General features: G+C 45.0%; 1 long non-coding RNA gene across 1 annotated transcript; it reads right to left on the bottom strand.

Moving 5' to 3' along the window:
- Nucleotides 1-742: 742 nt before the first annotated feature.
- On the bottom strand, nucleotides 743-18,308 carry LOC118022151. The gene is made up of 3 exons (XR_004682383.1): nucleotides 18,238-18,308; nucleotides 3,701-3,860; nucleotides 743-1,772 (listed from the first exon to the last, which is right to left on the bottom strand). It is a non-coding gene; the product is annotated as an uncharacterized LOC118022151 (long non-coding RNA).
- Nucleotides 18,309-20,901: the final 2,593 nt, after the last annotated feature.

The following is a 20,901-nucleotide window of genomic DNA, read 5'->3' as shown; positions in this document are numbered from 1 at the left end:
TTCACTTGTGTGAGAATTTCCATCATCAGCGATTTCAGTTCGCATATTTGGGTGATGCCTTGTCTATTGAGTCTTTATTTTACCTGGCCCAGAGGGAAGAAGTCGGCTGTCCAGTCTGTCAGAATTTGAAGTTGAAGATGTAGGTAAGTTAACTGAAATGAAGAGTAGGTCCAAGGTGCAAGCTTGGGGCCCCGCCTCCTTTGGCTCTGCCAGCCAAGGTCTCTTCAGCAAGAGCAATGAGAATTGCAGTCCAATGCCTGTTACTCTCTTATACCCATACCTCTTGCAGCTTCCAGGATGAGGAGACGCTGCTGCGGTGAGTGGCTGAGTAAATAACTGCCCGAAACACAGGTGTGGTCTGGAGGTCGAGCTCTTTATACAGGTGTGACTTAGAGCTTTCTCGGAAAAAGGGTAACAAATAGTCACTGCACCAGAAACAGAAAGTTTCCTTCCCATCTGCTCTTCCCTCTTAGGTAAATGCTCTTATCCTGTCATTCAAAATATGTTTCCCCAAGATCTTGGGGTGTGGGTTCATCATTGGAGCTCACACCTACAGACAGCTGGGACCCTCTCCCCTTCCATGCCAGCACAGCCCAGAAGCGGCCTTCCATGGGAGGTGCCTATATTCTATTCTTCCTCTAAGGAGGAAGGGAGGTGAGTTGAATGAATATGACAGAGCTTCTGGCCTGAGATATCCAGCATGTGATCTTGTTTGTGTTTTTCTGTAAAGGAATGATGCTAAACCCTAGTGACTGGGTTTGGCTCCCCCAAACACCTGGATTTTAGTATCTGAAAATTTAAGCTAATTAGAAAAATTGAGTTCCTACTTACTATAGCTCTCATCTGCTGATATCCATTTAATATGATTATTCCCAGTGTTAATTTCAAGTTCTAAATACAGTCTCACATAATAGGTGGCTCACATAGCATCTCATCTCTTCCTTTTACTAATTCTACTGCAGCTAAGTGTTCCCTGGGCTACTCAGGCAAATCCTTGTAATCCTGGGCATGTGGTCCTTAAGTAACTAACCTCTTGTTGGAAAAAATACTACTCCTGGTCTTCATCACATTTCTATACTCTACTGAGCCCAGGTTTGGGCAATTTCCAGTTTTCTTGTGTCTAGAGACTTCAGCTGCCTGTAAGACTTCTGAATTTTCTTGTTTTCCTCCCATGTCTGCTGTGGAGCTTCTCACAGTTTTAGCTCTCCCTCTGGCTCGCTCTTGCTCTCTTTCCCCCCTCACCCTGGGAATTGAAGGTTTGTGCTCTGAAGTCTCAGTAACGTTGGCTTTTAGTGAGACCACAGTGCAAAATAATAAATGAGATTTTAAACAATGTTTGAAGTGGGTGCGAGCCATGTTGTACGTTTTAAGACTGATATTCTTGCAGAAGCCATTGTGGAAGATGACGAAAGGCAAATGAATCACAGATGAGGGTGAAATGAAACCAATGAAATAAGGAAAATGAACAGACACAGATTTTAGAAATGTTTTTTTATTCCTAATTAGGCTTGATACCACCATGTTTGGTTACTGGAATGTTTTCACTCCCGTCTTCTGACCTTCTTAAAACAGGAAACAAAGAAGTTACTCCAAGGGACCCACATTTCAGTTTTAATGCGTGGCACAGTTAGTTCATGATAAGAGTCTAGTAGCCATCATAACTTTAGTCAACGCTCAGCTTCTCGGTGCAGTGGGTGCTGCCGGGATAGTATTTCATTACTCATGGCAATATGACATTCACTTCCATAACACTACAGAGTTCCGTTTCTAACCTGGCATGTAATAATCATAAAATAAAATGAGTGAATAAGAGAACTACAACATATAGCTCTGGTAACCCATTAATACCCAATTTACTAGCCCAGATATGCATGGGAAACCAAAATGGTACCCAAAATGACAAAGATATGAATAGAGAATTTTGTAATTTTAGGTTGAAAATACCCAGCTAGATGAAAGCTCTTAAAAACTGAGTATAATCGTTTATAAAAACCAAAAGCACAATGAGTTATGTTTAAAACAAAAAACAAAAAAAACTAACTTTAGGGAACTGAACTTTTCATGGAGCCAAGCTACCACCCCACTGATAGACTTGCTAACCGACAAAGAGAAAATGCTTCTTACTAGTGAAAAGAACTGCGTTTGCCATCACATTAACTCAGTGACCAAAGTCGATGTCACCAACAGTGGGACAACCAGACTTAATGTGCTGCTGATGTCATGCACTCCGAAGTAGATATTCTCACTTATCGAATATTCTTCAAAATGTATAACCTGAATTTCATCAAGACTTTAGATCTAAGGGATAGGCAGAAGATGAAAGAGCAAAAGAATCAAAAGTCCAGAATTGGGGCATTCTATAAGACAATTGGCCTCGCCTTTTCCAAAAATCAACATAGCATGTGAAAGGGGTATATGTGTGCTATTCTAGATTTAAAAAGACCAAAGACATAATTGTTGTATGTGCTACTCAACTGGATTCTAGAATCAACTGGATTCTAAACTGGAAAAAAAATCTATAAAACCAAAGTTACAGTTTAAATATGGACTGGGTATTACATGATCCTAGGGAATTAATATTAATTTATTAAGTGGGATATATTAGAATTTGGTTATGTAAAAGGATGTGCTCATTTTCTGCTGATGCATGTGTAAGTGCTTGGGGTGTTTAAAATAGTCCAACAACAAGAGAACATATGAAGCAAAGATGGCAAAATGATTATAACTATTGATTAAAGGTATTAGGTCATGGGTATTCACTGTACTATTTTTTTCTATTTCTCTGCATATTTGAACATTTTTTAAAAGATTTTATTTATTTATTTGACACAGAGAGAGAGACAGCAAGAGAGGGAACACAAGCAGGGGGAGTGGGAGAGGGAGAAGCAGGCTTCCTGCTGTCTCTTCTCTGTCTCTGTCTCTTTTTCGCTGTCTCTCTCTCTCTGTCAAATAAATAAATAAAATCTTTTAAAAAACGTGCGACAGTGTTCAGGTACTTCTTTCATTTTCCATACTTTTTTCCTTTTTTTTTTCATTCTTCATGTTTTTTAAAGATGAAAGCCATTGCATTTGAAAATTCTGATAATATTCTGGTCTGTTATTTCCAGTGTTGAATTTATTTAGGACAGCTAGCATTTGCTCCTAAGTGATCTTATTTTTCAGTTCCTTCTTCTCAAACTTCATCCCGCCCTTTCTCATCTAAAGAGTAAAATGGAGTCTGCGGGTGTGGCCACCTTGTATTTTCACCGTTGACGTAACCTTGACCTGACACTATAACAGCCCTGCTTGTATTCTACACTTTCTTGCTTTTGTTTCAAACAGCCCTCTTCATCATCTAGAATGTTAGCCTCCTTCTGGATTTAATCTTTCTGACTCTTTTCTCACATACTCCTGACAGAGTTTTCGTATCCATGCTTTTTTTTCTAGATCATCTTTCACATTTTACATACACCATTTAAAAATATATCTGCTCTCAGCAAACAGCTTCCTGCATGAAGACACTAAATCTTTTTGGCTACCTCCTTCCTTTTTCTTTTTCTTCTTCTTTTTTCTCCCCTGTCTAAGACCATTTACAATAGTAGCATCCAAATTTTATGTTGAGGACTCTCCCCTGCTTCTTTTTGGAATCTCAGACGGCGGGGGGCGGGGGTCAAAGTCAGGCTTTTATAATTTCCTGAGATATTTTAAAACTCCAACCAACCAAGTGTGTGTCTGGCAGTGACCACATCTCTCTGGAATTTTCTGATGGCCAGGTGGCCCTCTTCCAGGATTCTTGTCACTTCTGATTTTCCATGCAGGGCCTCCGAGTTGGCCAGAATTAGAAGCAGGGTGTTAATCCTCTTCATCACTTCCTCTCCCTTCTGAAAGATGAAATTATCGTGTGGGTTAGTGATTCTCAACCTTGCTGCACATTCAAATCACTTGGAGGCACTTAAAAAAGAAGTCTACCCTGAGAGATTCTGCTTTAATTAGAAGGGTGGAGCCTGCCTATCAATATAGATATAGATACTTTTTTAATTCTGGGATTATTCTAATGTGCAGCCAGGACTGAGAACACTAAGTGAGGCAAATTGTGGATTTATCGGATGTTCTGAGTTTAGAAATTGAGACATCTGGCAAATGCCTGGATAGTGGAAGCCCCCATAATTAAGATTCTGGATGCTTCTCTTCTCTAGTCCATTAAGTTTTAACACAGGCAATCTAGTTCTAGCGTGTCTAAACAGGATAATGACAACCAGAACCATGATATTACTTTCTGATTGTTGATATTAATCTCAACACAGCTCTAACATCTTTACACAAGATGAAGCTCGACAGCAAAAGTTCAGAAAGTTTGAAAAGTTCAGAAGACAGTTTGGGACATTAGCTTTTCTGAAATTCCAAATGAAGACAAACGAACTACGTTGCCCTGGATGGTTTTCCCTTATTAATAAGGGAGTCATTTGACAAAGGAAGCATATTTAAAATGACAAAATGAAACACAATTTTTTTCTCCTTCTTTGGTCAGTCCTCAAGATGCCAATTCTCGGTTAGTCAAAAGGCAATTGAGATGTCAAATACATTAGATTTTTGAAAAATCCCCCCTTACCACACATCACACACAGCACGCGTTTGGGCTTTTTTACATCTTCAATTCTAATTGTTAATTATGATCACCGAGTATGCAAGACTGTTCTTTCACCATATGAAATAGCCTTGTTTCTGGTTAGTGGCAGAGCTGATTTTAGTGTCATTCTCAGAGGTAGGCTAAATGTCAGCCAAATTGGGACATTTAAGAGTGAGCAACAAATCAGCCCTGAAGCTGCATGACTTGAATGAGCATCCCCTCAGAGGCCCAGCCGAGGGCACGGCTGCATCTTGGCAACCATGGCCCACGGGGGGAGTGGACAAGCGTGATTGTGCAACTTGGTAGGCTGTGCCGAGCACTCAGGGCATGCGCAGGAATTCGGCCTCCTAGGAATTAGAGGTGACCGTGGGAGAACATGAGGATGCGATTTTCCTGAATGCTCGCTCAAGAAATAAAAGCCATAGAGGGTCCTAAAACTCTAGCTCTAATCTGTTCTGAGTTAGCTGTGTAGAAACGGCTATCTGGGGACAGTGGAAGTCCAGAGGTATGTTCTATAGCAATCTAAAAACAGATAGACAACAGAAAGGATAAGCCACATTCTCATGTTGAAACACTGCAACTGCTTTCAATTAAGCAGGCCCTTTTGGAATCACATGCATTTTGTCAATAGTTCAGTTTTGCAAATGTTTGGCAATATGGTTTCATCTGACAAGCTCTCAATAACGTATTTTTCCACTTTCTAAAGAAAGCACATGTAGAAAAGGGTGTCGAGTAACGTTAAAGAGTGTGTTTCGAAACCGTGGACACTAAGAAAACTAGTGCTGGTTCTCTCTCCAACTCTAACTCCTGCCATCCTAAGCCATGATTATAGGAGTCTAAAAACAATGCATGAGAAGATGGTGGAATGAAACAGAATGCCTGCCAAAAGGAGACAGAGCTAACAGCCGAGTGAACACAACCAACACAGGCTTTCCTAAAATCAGTGGGTTTAACTCGGAATGAGAGTTACTTTCATGTCTCTTTCATTTTACTGATATGGACAACATCTATACACACACATACATTTCATCACCCACACTCCAATATCGACGCTGAAAACAACGTATACTGCACAAATTGCAGACTCATGCACGAGTGTTTACAGAAATTTAAAAAATAATCCAGTTACACTTCTGCTCCTACCAAAATTGTGCAATCTTTCTACACAACTCTGTTGACTTTCCTGGAGGAAAGAGAAGATTCCCACTGCTTCAAATTAAGGTCCACATATTAGCAGAGGAGTTATTGGTTATGACTGATGGAAAACAGATTGGGTAGTCTTTCAATTAGAAATAAGTACATTCATTTTATAAATGGTTTGCCACAGGAAAGCAGGCACGTCAGACCTCAGGTGTACATTGCGATCGCTCTTCTACTCTTTCCTTAGAAATGCAGTAAAAACCACACCTAGTACTTTGAATGTTTTGATTTTGCAAGCAACACAATCTCCCGATTTCATCCTAAATCAACTGGCTGCTTTGATAGAGTTCAACCGGGACTGCACAAAAGACCAGGATCAAAAGAAGACAGTCTACCTCTTCATTTGAACTGAGTCAGTGTGAATTAATTTAAAACGTCAAACTTCATTTCTATAAAACAGGCTTGAAAACAATATTGTTTGGTTAAGAAAGAGGTTAATGAGGAAAATGTAATCCCCACTCGAATGCCATTGGAATGCAAAGCCACATTTATTTGCATGTGTGGTATCTGTAAAAGGCCCAAGGAATTTTGTTTTTGGTGTTTTGAATTGTTTATAATGTATTCTCTTTTTATTCCATCTACTAACAATTCCCAGAAATGATGGAAATCAAAAGACAGAAAAATATAAATGCATTTGGCTTCTAAGAAAATTACCAGTTGCAACATCAGCTCTAGCCACAGTTCATAAAGCAGGTGATTATGGGGACAATAAAGAACAATGTTATTAAATCAGAAAAAAAAAAAAAAATCCCTCGAATCTTGCCAGTTCTGTGATAGCGTCTTAAAGTCTGACACTCCAAAACAGTCCATGCCAAAATTTGCAACAAAATTTCACTAATAAGGATGCTAATTTGCAAGCATATAGTTTGGGTATTCCAGGCTGCAAGACACAAAACACACTGGATAATTTCTTTGACCTTGTAATGTTTTATTACAGCATTTACCAAAGTGTCAAATAAAACAAATCTATTATTTTAAAATCAACACTGGAAAGGTCACTGACTTTTCAATAGACCAGCTTTTCATCACACTTTCAGATGATGTTCTTGCACATTTCAGGGTCAGGATCTGCTTCATTAAGAACACTGGGTTTCAAAACAAGCCCTTTTCCCTCAGGCCCAGCAGCCGGAGCAGAGCACTGTGCTGGGAGCCACAGGCCGTCAATTAACAATGAGCCAGGCCCTTGGAGCAAGGGATGTCTTGGCAGAAAGTTGGTCGTATTAACCTTCAAGCCTCGGTTCTCGTTTACCTTGGAGTTGCTTTCCTATCACAGCTATGTGCTAATAAATTACCTCTATTTAATGTAACCATTAGGATTACCATTATCTAAACTTATTTCAATGCCTTGATCTGTCACTTGAATGCTCCCCCACTTTGAAATATGCAAGAATACAAATGAGACAAAAGTTAACATTTTTAAAAAAATTCCATTATGTTTTGTTAGTCACCATACAATACATCATTTGTTTTTGATGTGGTGACCCACGATCCATTGTTTTCGTATAACGTACTGCATGGAGCATTGGGTGTTATACAAAAAATTAACATTTCTATGGCCTCTCCTGGTATTTCTATTTCTGGCAAATTCTTCTCGAGACGTGGAGTGATAAAATTCTACAGTAACAAAATCCCTTCAGAAACCTCCAGTTCCCTTGCCTAAAGTTTTCCAGGGGTTGGATCTCCTTTGGAGTAACCCCTCCGGCCCCTGTGAGGGAGGAGGGGCAATTTGATTAGTGCCTTGGGAAGAAAGACCTGAGCACGCCCAGTCCAGCCCTTTGGGACCAAACTCTGGCCAGGACAAGAGGTGTGATATGTGAGGCTTCCAGAATGCCAGTTACTTCACAGAAGTAAGCTAACTAGTCCAGAATTAATATAAAAACATAAATGTTAGCAACATGTCCAGTCTGGATTCCGACAGCCCTGCTCCACCTTCTTCACTCTGCCTCTATCTGGAGCCATTTGTACACATCTGCATCATTGCTGACATGCGGTTAGAGGGACTAAGGATCAAAGACAGTCATTTCCACTCAGACATCATTGGGCCAGGGCCAGTCTCACGTGACCACAGCTGCAAGCCACAGAGTGGGGCTGTGTGTGCCTCCTGCAGGGGGCGGTACCATGCGTTTGTGAACAATGACAGTTACCGGAGCAATCAGTTCCTTCTGGACAAAAATTAGTCAAGTGACATATATTCGGTCTCGTCTCTGCTCAAGAAGAACTGATGAGTCAACGAATCAGCTCCTGAATAGTATCTGCAGGGGCAGGGCCCTAAGGTGGGGTTTAGGCAACAAGGTGGGCAGAGGGGACGGCCCTACTCTGTGCTACAGCAGAAATTTGCAACATCCACTCAGCTCCCACGTCACACTGAGTGAAGCAGACTTGCCCAAGTAACTCATCATGCATTCTCAGGCTGGAAACTGAAACTCATTATCTTCCCTTAAATCGGCTATAACCTCATCATGGAGTGAGTGTCCAGATATTAGAGCACAGCACAGGACAGTAACAATCAAGTATCGAAATGGGCAGAGCAGACAGTCATTGAGCCTTAGTAAAATAATATTTGCCTGAACGCTCCAAAAATTGCTGTTTTCCCTGCTTTGCTGTGAAAATCAGAAGGGGGTACCAGCAGAAGTGAGGCTTTGTTGCGAGAGAGGCAGACCAAGATGACAGCGATTCAGCACGCTCAGCTCTTCACCCTCCTGATTTCTGGATAGCAGGCAGGCTCGCTGGGATCAGGCTCCGCGCTCCCCAATTGCCCCCCGCTGAGGACAGTCATCTTACCACCTGCAGGGTCTCTACTACCCTCTCTGCCCACACAAATCCTGACCTCAAGTACGAAGCACCCAAACAGCCTCATTCCCTGGATCAGTCAGGGTTTAATACAGGAAAGAGAAGACAATCTAGATCTTTCGAGCTCAGAGGGATTTAATACAAGTTATCAAGTGGAAGGGTTGGAGGAGTAGAGTCAGGAGAAGCTGTCAGAGCCCCCATAACCACAAGGCTGGTGACTAGACAGTGGACCATGGAATGCAGCCACTGCCCATACTCTGCCTTCCAGAGCCTTCTTGCACACCCACAAGCTAAAGGAAGAGAGCATGCTCCTCTTTTTTGCCTTTCAATCCTATGTGACTGCATTTCAGTATCAGAACCTAATACACCTTGAATTCTAGCTGCAAAGGTGACTAGGAATTGGTTTTTACACTCCTAGGCCCTGTAATACATGGTGGTGGAGAAACTTAGGAGTGGAGAGCACATAGATAGTAACTAGCAGTCCTATGGGGCTCTATAATGAATCACTTTTCTTCGTGGTCTGTCCAAGAATGAAGTGCCTGGAACCCATACTCTCCTGTGTCCCCCTCAAGATGGAGAGTCTCCAAACTAACCACTGAGAGCTGACATCGTTGCTGGAGTCACCCTCCTCCAGTTAGAAGCCCCTGGCAGCCTTGAGTGTTGGTGGATTGGCTTTGGGGGAGGGGCTTGGGGGGGTTCATGGAATTAAGATGGCATTACAGAGTGTTTTCGTCTTGCCCTGCAAGCCACCTTCCTATGCCACATCCTTCTCAGAATTTCATGGAGCAGTGGTTCTCAAGGTCTGGTCCTGGGCCAGCAGCAGCAGCATCACTTGGGAACTTGTTAGAAAGGCAAATTCTTGGAGCACCTGGGTGGCTCAGTTGTTAAGCGTCTGCCTTCGGCTCAGGTCACGGTCCCAGGGTCCTGGGATCGAGCCCCGCATCGGGCTCCCTGCCTAGCGGGGAGCCTGCTTCTCCCTCTCCCACTCCCCCTGCTTGTGTTCCCTCTCTCGCTGTCTCTCTTGCTGTCAAATAAATAAAATATTAAAAAAAAAAAGGCAAATTCTCAAGCCCCACCCCAGACCTGGTAAATCAAAACTAGATGCGGCACCCAGCAATCAGTGGTGTTAACAAGCCTCCCAGGTCACTCTGATGCATGCTAAAGTTTGAGAACAACTGCTATAGGGAATCAGACATTTCTGGAACAAGAGAAAATGGAAAACAATGCCCGCTTGATTACTGGAGGCAAAAACAGCATACGTCTCAGCACAGAGCTCTAGTCAAGCTAAATGGAGCGTGTAGTAGGTCCATCTCTTCCGAAGTCCAAAGCAACATCTCCCTAACCCGTGGCTGACCACACGATGCAGGAACCCAAAGCCGTGACCAGCATGTTTCCAGGGAAGAGAAAAGAGGAAGGCCACACCCAAGCTGGGTCTTGGCTCACTAACTAGCTCTGGTATTTGGAGTGGGAAAGGGATGTCAACCCCTAGATGTCATCCCTTAGGGCAGGCTGTACCTAGCAGGTCCACTTACCAGGAACTAGGAGGAAGAGCCAAAGGGAGCCATTGCCTTTAAACACAACATGACCTGGCTTCTAGTAAATATGGTTCAATCGGCACCCTAAAACAGTGAGTGTAGTATCTGCTCTCTTCAACACTGAGACTGGGAAGAAGTGGAGGGACAAAAGCATTCCTTACCCCTCAACATCAATCATTGAGCTCCTAACTTGCTTCTCATGGTTCATGGCTATTCTACCTGCTCCTGTTAAGATAATGGGTCCCCTTACCAAAGTATGTGACTCCAGCCATCCCTCCTCCCACCTTTTGGGAGACGGACCACCCTCCCACTTTGAATAAGCAGCCTACTGCTTTGGTCTTTGCTCCAGGGTTCCTATGGTAATCTTCCTCTCTGAGGCCCATGCTCCGGGTCTTTCTTTCTTGCTGGTCTTCTCCCTGGGGCCCTAGGCCTGACACAATCTCTAATCCAGTGTAACCTTCATAATCAGGAAAGAACCCACCATGTTGAGATTTTAAAATTGAATACCCTGGGGTTGGGGGACGGCTGGCTCAGTCAAGTAGAGCATGTGACTCTTGATCTCTGGGTTGTGAGTTCCAGCCCCACATTGGGCTTAGAGATTACTTAAAAAATAAAATAAAATAAATTTTTAATTAAAAACAGAGGCTTTCAAACTCCTTCTTAAAGGTAAACCATGATGAGAAAGACATTTTACCCTGTGATCCAGGACATAGGTACACAAAAATGGGGGAAAAACAATTTGTGAAAGAATACTTATTCTTTTCTATTTCATTAAAAAAAAAGTACTGCTCAAATCCCACAGTGTCGATTTCATGAGTTACTAATGGTTAGCAACCTGCAGTATGAAAAACACTGATTCCAAGCACACGCTGTAATAAACACACCACCGGCACCATATAAAAAGCAGCATTAATAGCACACTGTCATCATTATTAATGTTGCTGAGTGCTCTATGTGTTTGTATGTATGTTACTGTCATTTCAATTAAAATCTTAAAATTGCTATAGGCCATAATACCAACTCTACTCTTAGTGTTCCAGTGAACTTAAAAACAACAACAACAACAAACTTACTTTTATTGAATTCATCTTAACTTCAAATATGGTGATGATTTGCAACAGCAGCTCATGCGTATGGCTAAATTTTCGTTACCGGATTAGTAGTTACTTTGTAAGTGTCAACATTTTTTATTCAGTGACGTTTGGTTTAGATCAAGTAAATCGATATACTCACATAATGGAGTTTCTCCCTTCTTCCTGTTAAATAACAGTAGTTCAAAGACTGGAAACATTTCAAGGATAAAAAAATGGGGTTTGAAAACTGAAACGTGTGCCTTCCATAATAGATTCAGACCCTCAGCTGGCATAGGAGGGAACCTCAAAGCCCTCCATTCACAGCTGGGAGGATTTCTACTTTTTTTTTTTTTTTTAATAAGCATGCACCTACTCTGTTACTTAGTAGTCGGTAGGCCACCACACACGACACCCAGAGACATGATCCTGCACCCACGGCTATGCGCACCCCGAGGCGCGAGCGCCCTCCCGGCCCCACGCGTCATCTGCTGCACAGACAGATCCAGGATGCTGGCAGATTGGAACCGGCCTTAACCTCTCTCCTCGCTCTCCTTCCCCAAATCAAAAACCCACCGTAAACACCGCGAAGAGCCAGAAAACCTCATGGCTTTAATTATTTCCGTTCCCCAAGCTCCATGTGGCACACAGGACACCTCGTTTCCCTTTGGGCTTGCCGTCATGCTGCGAGGGGCGCGAAGAGAAAAGTACATGTCCCTTTCCGCAGAGCGGAGGGCGCAGAGCGAAAGCGCCAGCCTGAGGCTGTGCTCTTCCTCCATCTCTCCTCCCCACCCGGCGCGGGCAGGAGGATCCGCCGGCTCTCGCAGGGGTTGAGAGTTGGCGCCACCTGGCTTTTTAAGGAAGAAGGGGATCAGGAGGTGGATGAGGTTGAAGACGAGCCGGCGCGCTCCTCTGCACCGCGCGCCTGGGCGGCGTTTAGAAAGCCCTGGTGCGCCCCCCACTTCAAAGCCCCCAGGGCAGCCGGGCAGCTGGCAACTGCGCGCTACGGAAGGAGAGGCAATTACCCTGCCGGGAACTGAAAAGAACGGGGAACTGATGTGAGAATAGCGGATTCCACATTTAAGGCAGGTCCAATGTGCAAAAACAACTGTGGCAACGCGAAGCATTATACTTAAGCACGGGTCAGTTTACACCTTGGTCAGCTCCGGCTCGTTTGTAGCAATCACTTGTTCTGTGCAAACTTCCCGCGCTGACCCGTGGAAAAAGAAAGAAGACAGGAGAAAGGGCATCCGGGGGTTCTGATCTCCACTCGTTGCAACATTGGAAAGAAGGCACGTTGTTAAACGCATTTTCGGTGTCTCGTTTGTTCACGTGCAAAATGAGGAAAACAATGCCATCCGTCACTGCTCCAAGTGACCCATGTAAAAATAAAATGAAAACCTGCCGGGAATATGCTTCAATGTTACTGTTTGAGTAGGAAGGTACAATAACAGTCATAGTAAAAATAGTAATGGGCTGTAATTACCCGTTCAGTGCCCTATAAATTTGCACTACTTGTATATGTGTCTTTGGATATAACGATTCCACAGAATGGTTGCTAATTGGAGGACACTGCTACAAACTGCTTTATCTAGAACCTGGACTAGTTATCAAAAGTATTTATCCACCTATTCAGCAAGCCTTTTGAAGGGTGGAATCTAGAGAAAGTTGTGTTTGGAAACTGCTTTTCCATGTAACCATGAAGGTGCACAAACACAGACATATGGATGCATACAATAGGTGCACTTCAAGTGCACATGTGAAAATGTATACATGCATGGGAAATGTGGGTCTGTACTTATTATAACAATGACTGAGGTACAGCGCTACACAGTTTACGGAAGACTTGCATTCACTTTTTATTTAATCCTCACCATATCAGGGGGTGTTGTTAGTCCCCATCTTACAGATGAGAAGACCGAGGCTCAGAAAAATAACTTCCCCCAAATTTTGATGATATGAAGCTATGGAACCAGTCATTAATTTTAATTTTGGGTCATTCTCATATTCAGCAAACATGTGGATAAACCCTTACTGTGGGCCAGGCATGAAAACCTTGTGGCTACAAAGATTAAAGATTTATTCCACTGCCCTCAAGGAACTCACATCTAGTGGAGAAGAGAAAGCAATTACAATCCTATAAAACTCTGTAAAATTCAGGAGAAAAACTCTGTAATCAGCCTGGGGCTTGGTGAAGGCTTCCAAGAAGAGAACACACAGGCTGAATCTTGAAGGACAAGCAGCAGGGTCTGATGAAGGAGGGAGCTGGGTACCAGGCAGAAAAACAACATGTGCAAAGACATAAAGGCAAAAACAAATAAACAAAAAACCCAAACAAACAAAATCTCAAGGCAGTCAATAGCAGGCATGAAGGGAAAGTGGTGAGAAAGGAGACTATAAAGAGCATTATACACTCAGCATTTGGGTTTTCCTGGTGTCTATGGGGAATGCATAAAAGATTTAAAGTAGGGCAATGACATGATCAAATTGCATTACATAAAGATCACTCCAGCTGCTGTGAGGACAGACTGGAGGGTATAATGTAGGAGAAATGATGGAATGATCAGGCAAAATTATTTGTCATTACTAAGGCAGGAGGTTGTTTGTGGAGGATTTGAGCTATTTTGGAGGAACTGATGACAGTTGCCAGGTAGCTGGCCTGAGCTCCTGATTGGTGCTGGTGTGGCTCACAGAGACTAGTAGGAGAACAGACGCTGAGTGTGCAACAGGGACTAGAAATCCAATCTGTTTTGAGCATAGTGGGTCTAACAAATCTAAGTCTGTCTACATGTAAATGACCTCCAATAGGTGGTTGGATATTCAGGTCTAGTATTCCAAAGAAAGGTCTGAATTGTAGACAAATATGTCGTTAACACCAAATGAAATCATAGGATGGTTAATAATAATTGCTAACATGCATTGAGTACTTGCTATATATCTGGCACTTTGGAAAGCACTTTTAGTAGATTTTCTCTCTTAATCCCCATAATGACTTCAGGAAGTCAGTATTATGATTATTGCTCAGGGAGAGGCTTTCACATAAGAAAAGGTCCAAAACAGGATCCTGAGGATGATGTTTAAGAGGAATGGCAGGAGACCTCTTTCTACAATATTGCACAGCTATAGCCACAAAGAACAATTTACATTATCAGCCGGATTTATTTATTTAAAAAATATTTTATTTATTTGCCAGAGAGACAGAGAGGGGACACAAACAGGGGGCGCGGCAGGCAGAGGGAGAAGCAGGCTCCCTGCCGAGCAAGGAGCCCAATGCGGGACTCGATCCCAGGACCCTGGAATCACAACCCCAGTCAAAGGCAGACACTTCACCAATGAGCCACCCAGGTGTCCCTACCAGCCAGATTTAAACACAAGAGGCAACATGTCGACCTCCAGTTGGCTGAATTTTCAGCTCCATCCTTTCTCTGCATGACTAGGACAACATCCTAGAGCGGCTGTCTGGACTGGGCAGCCCAATCCCATGCACCTAAGTCCCTGCTGAGGGAGATTCCCTCAAACCTGGTACTATGTGGGGTTCTTTTAGCCCCCAGGTCATCAAGGTTCCCAGCAGGAAGGTGAGAGAGGAAAAGACGGTTTCAGTGCAGAGAAACTTCCTATTGCACTCCATACCCAGGGAAAACACATCACAACTGCTCCTTCAAACACTCTGGATTCCAACCAGGCAGCATCAGGCTAGTCAAGGTCAACTTGGGCCAGGCAGGCAGGAGGGAGAATGTGCCCTAGACTTGATTTTCAATGTGGTAGACAGTTCCCCAAGTAATCTTATCACATCAAGAAGGTGCTCCCCCAAAGCAAGCAAGAACAGCTTTACTGTCTTATTCTTAATGGTGGATAATGTTAGCTCCTCCCTCAACTCACCCCCAACATTGATAATTTGGGAGTTTGTGTGAGGGGAAAGAATCAGTTGAATAAAATTTTGAACACAGCCTTATTCTAACTATTATTTTGCCTCATTATTAAATCTGACTAGGGTTTATGTTGGATTCGAGACCGAAAGCAAGTTAAGACTAGCTGCTATACTCCTCATTAGAGGAACCCTAACCTTTGTCCCAATGGGCCTTGAGTCTCATGCAACAGAGCTGATAAGCTTAAAGAACCACTGCCCAAGTAAAATGGTACTGACTTCCAGTTCTGCTTTAAATTCACCCTCCTGAACCCAAGACTATTATATTCTGGCTAAGTTATTCCTGGTTTGAATGAGAAAGTGGGGCGGTGAATGTGGATGAATGGGTAGAAGGAAGCATCCTAAAGAACTGATCCATGCTGGAGGAGGTGGTGGTGGGGGGAGCAGCAGAGCAGGCTAGCTTAGTCAGTAGAGCAGGCAACTCTCGATCTCAGGGTTGTGAGTTCAAGCCCCACGCTGGGTGTAGAGATTGCTTAAAAATGAAAAAAAAAATCTTAAAAAAAATTTTTTAAAAAAACCTAATTGATCCACGCTCATCTAAACCTGTCGCAGAGACTGGTGGACCCCCATATTTGCAGTAACTCTCTTCAGGGAGTAGGAACTCTCTTCCTGAGCAGGAAGCTAACTAGGGCTCTCCAGCTGTGCCATGTGGGCATAGGGAAATCAGCTCTCTGGGCTCCAGGATGAAAGGGCAGAAGCATCTCTAAAGCACTTTGCAAGTTTAATATTCACTCAATACTAATACAAGAATAAGAAGGGTTCTAGCGTTGACTCTTTTCCATCTGGTAGGGGTAAGGAGTTCACTGTATGTTGATACATCAGAGAATATAAGAACAGAAATTGGATTTATGAACAGATCACCTAGATTAAAAATATACATGTGTATATATTACCGACATATACACACGTGTGTACATATATACATATATGTATATATATAAAAGAGAGAGAGAAATAGATCCAGCAAAATTGACTGTTGAAGCTATGCAGCAGGTTGATGGCAAAGCCAGGTGTAAAGTCCAGATTTTTGAACTACTTGTCAGGTAACTTGCCCACTGGTCCCTGTGTACAAGTCGTATAAGGCATCAGAACACTGGAAGATGTGATAAGATTCATGTTTAATCAGCTCCATGTGTGATGTATTTCCTTCCCCCACCATCATTAATATTGCATTAGAAAAAGCTGCACGTTCTGGCGACAGCATGCTGCTTTTTAAATGGGAGCCCCAAGAATTTACCCCTGCTTTTAATACTAACCCTCCATGTAAATTTGCAGAAGGAGAGTATCATTTTTCAGAGGTGATGATAGGAATCCATTTAATGGGAGAAGCTAAAAGAAAGGAAATTATCCAGCTTGTCCTTCCCTTGAGGGTAATGTGAGGTAGTGAGCCTTGATGGCGCTAGGCATGGGAAAGAGGGCTCTTCCCCAGCTCCACCCCAGCTGTGTGCCCTGAACAAGTAATTACCTTTCTGGGTCTCAGTTCATCTTCAGAGAAATTCAGAAGTTGAACTAGATCACATTAATGACCCCTGACATTCTGAGATTTCTTCTTGAGAAATTCCTGAAGCAAACTGCCCGAGCTTTTAGCCAGCTAGCTGTTCCCTGCCCTCTCTCTGCTAAAAAATTTTAAAAACTGGGATAGTGGTCTACATAGTAACAGTAGTAGTAATAATAATAACAGCAGTTAAGAAGAAGAACTTTGCAACTAACTCTTGTTTAGACTTTAGTAAAAAAGTAGTTTGCAGGCTATTGCTTTCACTTAGTACGTTCAACATTCATTCAATAAATATTTAAGTGCCCCCTATTCGAGCACCGTACTAAGTAAGGGCCTGGGGATTCAGCCAGTGTAACTTGACCATATTAAGGAAGCACTAACAAGGAAACCTGCTTTTTGAGATATAATGCCAAAAGCGACCTACAGCCTCTGAATCTGATAATGCTTCACTCTGCCCCCGCCGGCCCTGGGTCCTGGGCGAGTCACGGCCTCCCCAGCCTGGCTTCTGCAGCCGGCCGGCCCATCTTCAAGGTTCCCGTTCTGGGCTACATTCAGCTCCTGAAAGGCCTCATTGATCGCCTCGGCACAGCCGCCAACTGCCGCCAGTGAACGCTCCACGTCCTAGGTAACCCGAGCCCGCGGCTCCCTCCCATTTGGGGAGAAAAAAAAAAAAAAAAAGATGGGGGTGGTGGGATCGAAAAAGGAAAGGAGAAAAATACTGAGAAACATGTTTTGGCAGGCAAGGCCTTCGGAGACTACCATATGTGCTCCATATTGAGCAGCCCCTGGTCTTTGATGTTTTTTCTGAAAGTAAAGACATTACTCTTTCTCAAACTGTGCCTAAGTACTACGGACATTAAAACAATGAGGCCAGAACGAGCGGACCGGGCTCTAAGTGTTTAATTCGCCCTTCACCCAAGTGCTCGCCACCGGTTCGCTCCCCGGCGTGCACCCTGGCAGCTGGCACGGCTGCCACCCCGTCCCGGCCCCATCGCCCCCGTTCAGGCCCGCGTTTGTCGCGATCCTAGCACACCTTCGCGCCAAGTTCGGAAGTAAGTACTTTCCCAAACGCCCGGCGCAAACTCCCCAGATGTTTCCTGCGTCACGGAAACGAGCCCAGGTTGGATCTGAAGCATTCTTACGACGGCGGGTCACGGGGCCCGCCCGGCGCCCGCGAGCCCGGCTCCCCCATGAGCGGCGGGGTGAGCCCGGGGGCCTCCCGCACCCCCCAGCGTTCGCGCTCACAGCGGCTCGCTGGGGAGAGGCCAACAAAGCGGGAAATTGGAGGGTTGAGCATTTTATTACTCGCAGAATTGTGAATCACAACTGAAGAGCCCTAGTAAATTTACACTCTGATCTTTCGGGAGTTTATTAGTCACTCACGCGCCCATTGTAAATTCCTCCTTCTCTGTGACTCCCTCTACCCACGGCCAGACACCACGACGACCTTAAACGAGGGGCCTCAACCCACTCGGGGTCCCTCCGGGGAACGGGGAAGCCCCGACGTGCCGCCAGCGAGAGACCCAGAGGCGGGAAATTCCCCAGCGCGGGGTAGGAAGGTGGCGCGAAGCCGGAACCCGCTCTCGCGCGACGCGAGCATTCGCCAAGTGGGGTACCTCAAAGGTGGGCGGGACGAGGAGGGCTCACGCGCGGGAAGAGCCGCGTCCGAGTTCCCGCTGCTTCCGGGTCTCAGCAAGCGCTTCCGGGGTGCGCGCCACGCGGCTGCTCTCTGCGCTTACGGAAAATTACCAAAGGCCAAGGGGCCGCTTAACGCCAAGGGAGAACAGCAACGACTGTGGCCGATGATAACGCCGGGGTGGGTGACACCAGGGCCCCCCTAAATAGTCGTAGTCAAGCCCCGGTGCTCGAGCACGTCCACATCTGCTCTCCGCCAACCAGAGAACGGGATTCCCTGTAGGGGCTCGGAATGTCCCAGGATTGCGTGAAGCGGGGGGGACCAGAGCGCCCGCCTCAGCATCGCGGTGCCACCCGTGGTCGCAGGGACTCGGACACGGCCCGCGGCGCCTCTAGGCAGAAAAATTAGCTGGGTGCACGAGGAATGGCCCTTCTGTGCTCTGGCTTCCAGGAGGGTCTCTGCTCCTGGTCAATTGGATTGAGTATGACTTAGTCGGGTGGGCTCAGCTGACCTCGACCCTCGAGGAGGAGGAGGAAAGGAACACTGCCAGGAAGAGGTCACAGTGATGCCGTGTCTGCAAATGGGACAGCTGGAGGGGGCTCCCTCCATGCCAAGATGAGGGTTAACCAGGAGGAATCGCTTGTGTTGGGGCGCTGAGTTGAGATGTGAGAGCAGATCCTCGAGGTGATCTTGTATGTGAGCCTGAAATTAATTGAAAAGGCACAGGATACACACGTGCGTGCGCTTTTACTTACACTTGCTCTCAAATAATTGCCGCCTTTCATTCGAAGCATCCGTTTTGTCAACCAGGATCTATTGTCTGAGCTCCTACTGTGTGCTCAGTATCTTTACCAGACCGTTTGGGAGATACAAGGCCACAGAAGACTAGGTTCTTGCTCGTGAACCTGGCTCAGGACTGGGAATTAGTGAAAGAGAAGGAGGTCGCCCATTAAAATTACTTCTTGTGCTGCACTTTTTTTTTCTGGAATGATTCAAAGGCACCCAGAGGAGAGTATAATAATGTATTCTTGGACTTCAGGCTCAGCTTCCTTTTTCTGACCTTTCTTAACCCGGCTTTCCCTCCTCAAGAGATTTGGAATTCTCCTTAAGGAGGTTGTGTGGAGAAACTGCCAGCCCAGTATGGGAGCCACATGGTCTCCTGAATGGAAAAAAGGAAATCATCTCCAAATGCAACCAGGCAGGTGGGGGTAGATCGAATCTGAAAGGGGATGGGAAATCTGAACAACCCCCAAGGCAGCAGACTCCGTACCCAATGGTGAGGTGTGAGAAACAGTCAACATTTGGAGCAGTGGAGTCAGAAGAGTTTTGGTAGCTGTTAGATAACTTCCTGATCTACAATAAAGTTCATGTGACCGAGAGGATGTTTTCCGCAATTCCATTGCCTGGCTACCTTCCTCTTTCTCCAAGTCTGCAAGTTTAAGAGATTTTTCTGGGTCCCAGTTGAATGGTGGTGCTGGCTGAATGCGTGCCCTGGAAGGGGTCCTGGCAGATGACAACTGCTCAGGTTGGACAGGTGCAGTCCAAGTCTCACTGATTTGTTGCCTCCCCAGCTCTCACCTGCAAGGTGACGTAGAGGTCCCCGTTTTGGAATGGGGAACCCAGGTGCTCCCGCCCCCCCCCTCCGTTTCCAGCCACCAATCTGTTTGTTGGACCCTACCCAGATAGTGCAAACTAAACTTTTTTTTTTTTTTTTTTCTATGTAAAGTCCCAAGCGCCTTACTCGGCCCCGAGGTCCCCAGGCCAGAACAGCCAAGTTTCTGCAAGGCCATCTTCCACAATTAGTGCCTGACCACTATGGAAATATACACAAGACGTTTACTTTCTTTAGTGAAAAAAAAAAAAAAAATGTAAAGGGAGCTCAGGAGCTCTTCAAGACTCCCTGGGAAGCATTGTTCATTGAGAGGGGCCCAGACACACCAACCTTGAACCTTCCTCTGCCTGGGCAAAGGCTGGGAGAAGGGGTGGTATAGCCCAGGCCTGAGAGGCTTTCCACAGCCCAAACTCCTGGGTTCATCCTAGCAAAGGATCCTGCACGGCCAGTGAAGGCGTCGCCGCCCCTCGGTCCCTGTGGCCAGCTAGTCCTCACATCCTTCCCACTCCCAGAACACTTAGTCAAGCACATGCGGACTGGCCCCCCAGGCAGGTGGGTAGCTGTGCTCCCCTGGCATCACAGGTCTGAAATTTTGTACGGCTTCTGGCCTGCTTTGAGGGACCATCCTTTGGGTCTGTCAAATATGGGCTTCCCGAAAGTGTAGCTGGAGGTTATTAGAACTAACTAAGGAGCAATAGCAAGAATATAAAACTCAAACCTTGCCACCAGAGTTGGAGAATGTAAATAGGGGCAAGATGGAGAATGCGCTGGTGAGATGCAGAGGGAAGGATTTGAAATTTGCAGAGTCGCCTAGTAGCTGGTGGGGGGAGGGGGAGGGAGTCGATCAGCCTAGCAAGCCATACCTCCCGTGGGAAAGGGAGCTCTAAGTTTTGTCACATTTCTGGAGTTTCTATAGAGAAAATGCGCGCCCCCCCCCCCAGGACAAATAAACAAATGCACAATGATGAGGATGATCCGGGCTAGGAATAGCACTTTCAAACCCCTTATTGGGCAAATGTCCTGGTTTTCAAA

Source organism: Mirounga leonina, unplaced genomic scaffold (genome assembly GCF_011800145.1).
Source record: "Mirounga leonina isolate KUSES-001 unplaced genomic scaffold, KU_Mleo_1.0 Mir_176, whole genome shotgun sequence".
In the NCBI taxonomy this organism is placed as follows: Eukaryota; Metazoa; Chordata; class Mammalia; order Carnivora; family Phocidae; genus Mirounga; species Mirounga leonina.
Note: the sequence above shows the minus strand (reverse complement) of the source record. Positions and strands in the feature narration are given on the sequence as shown.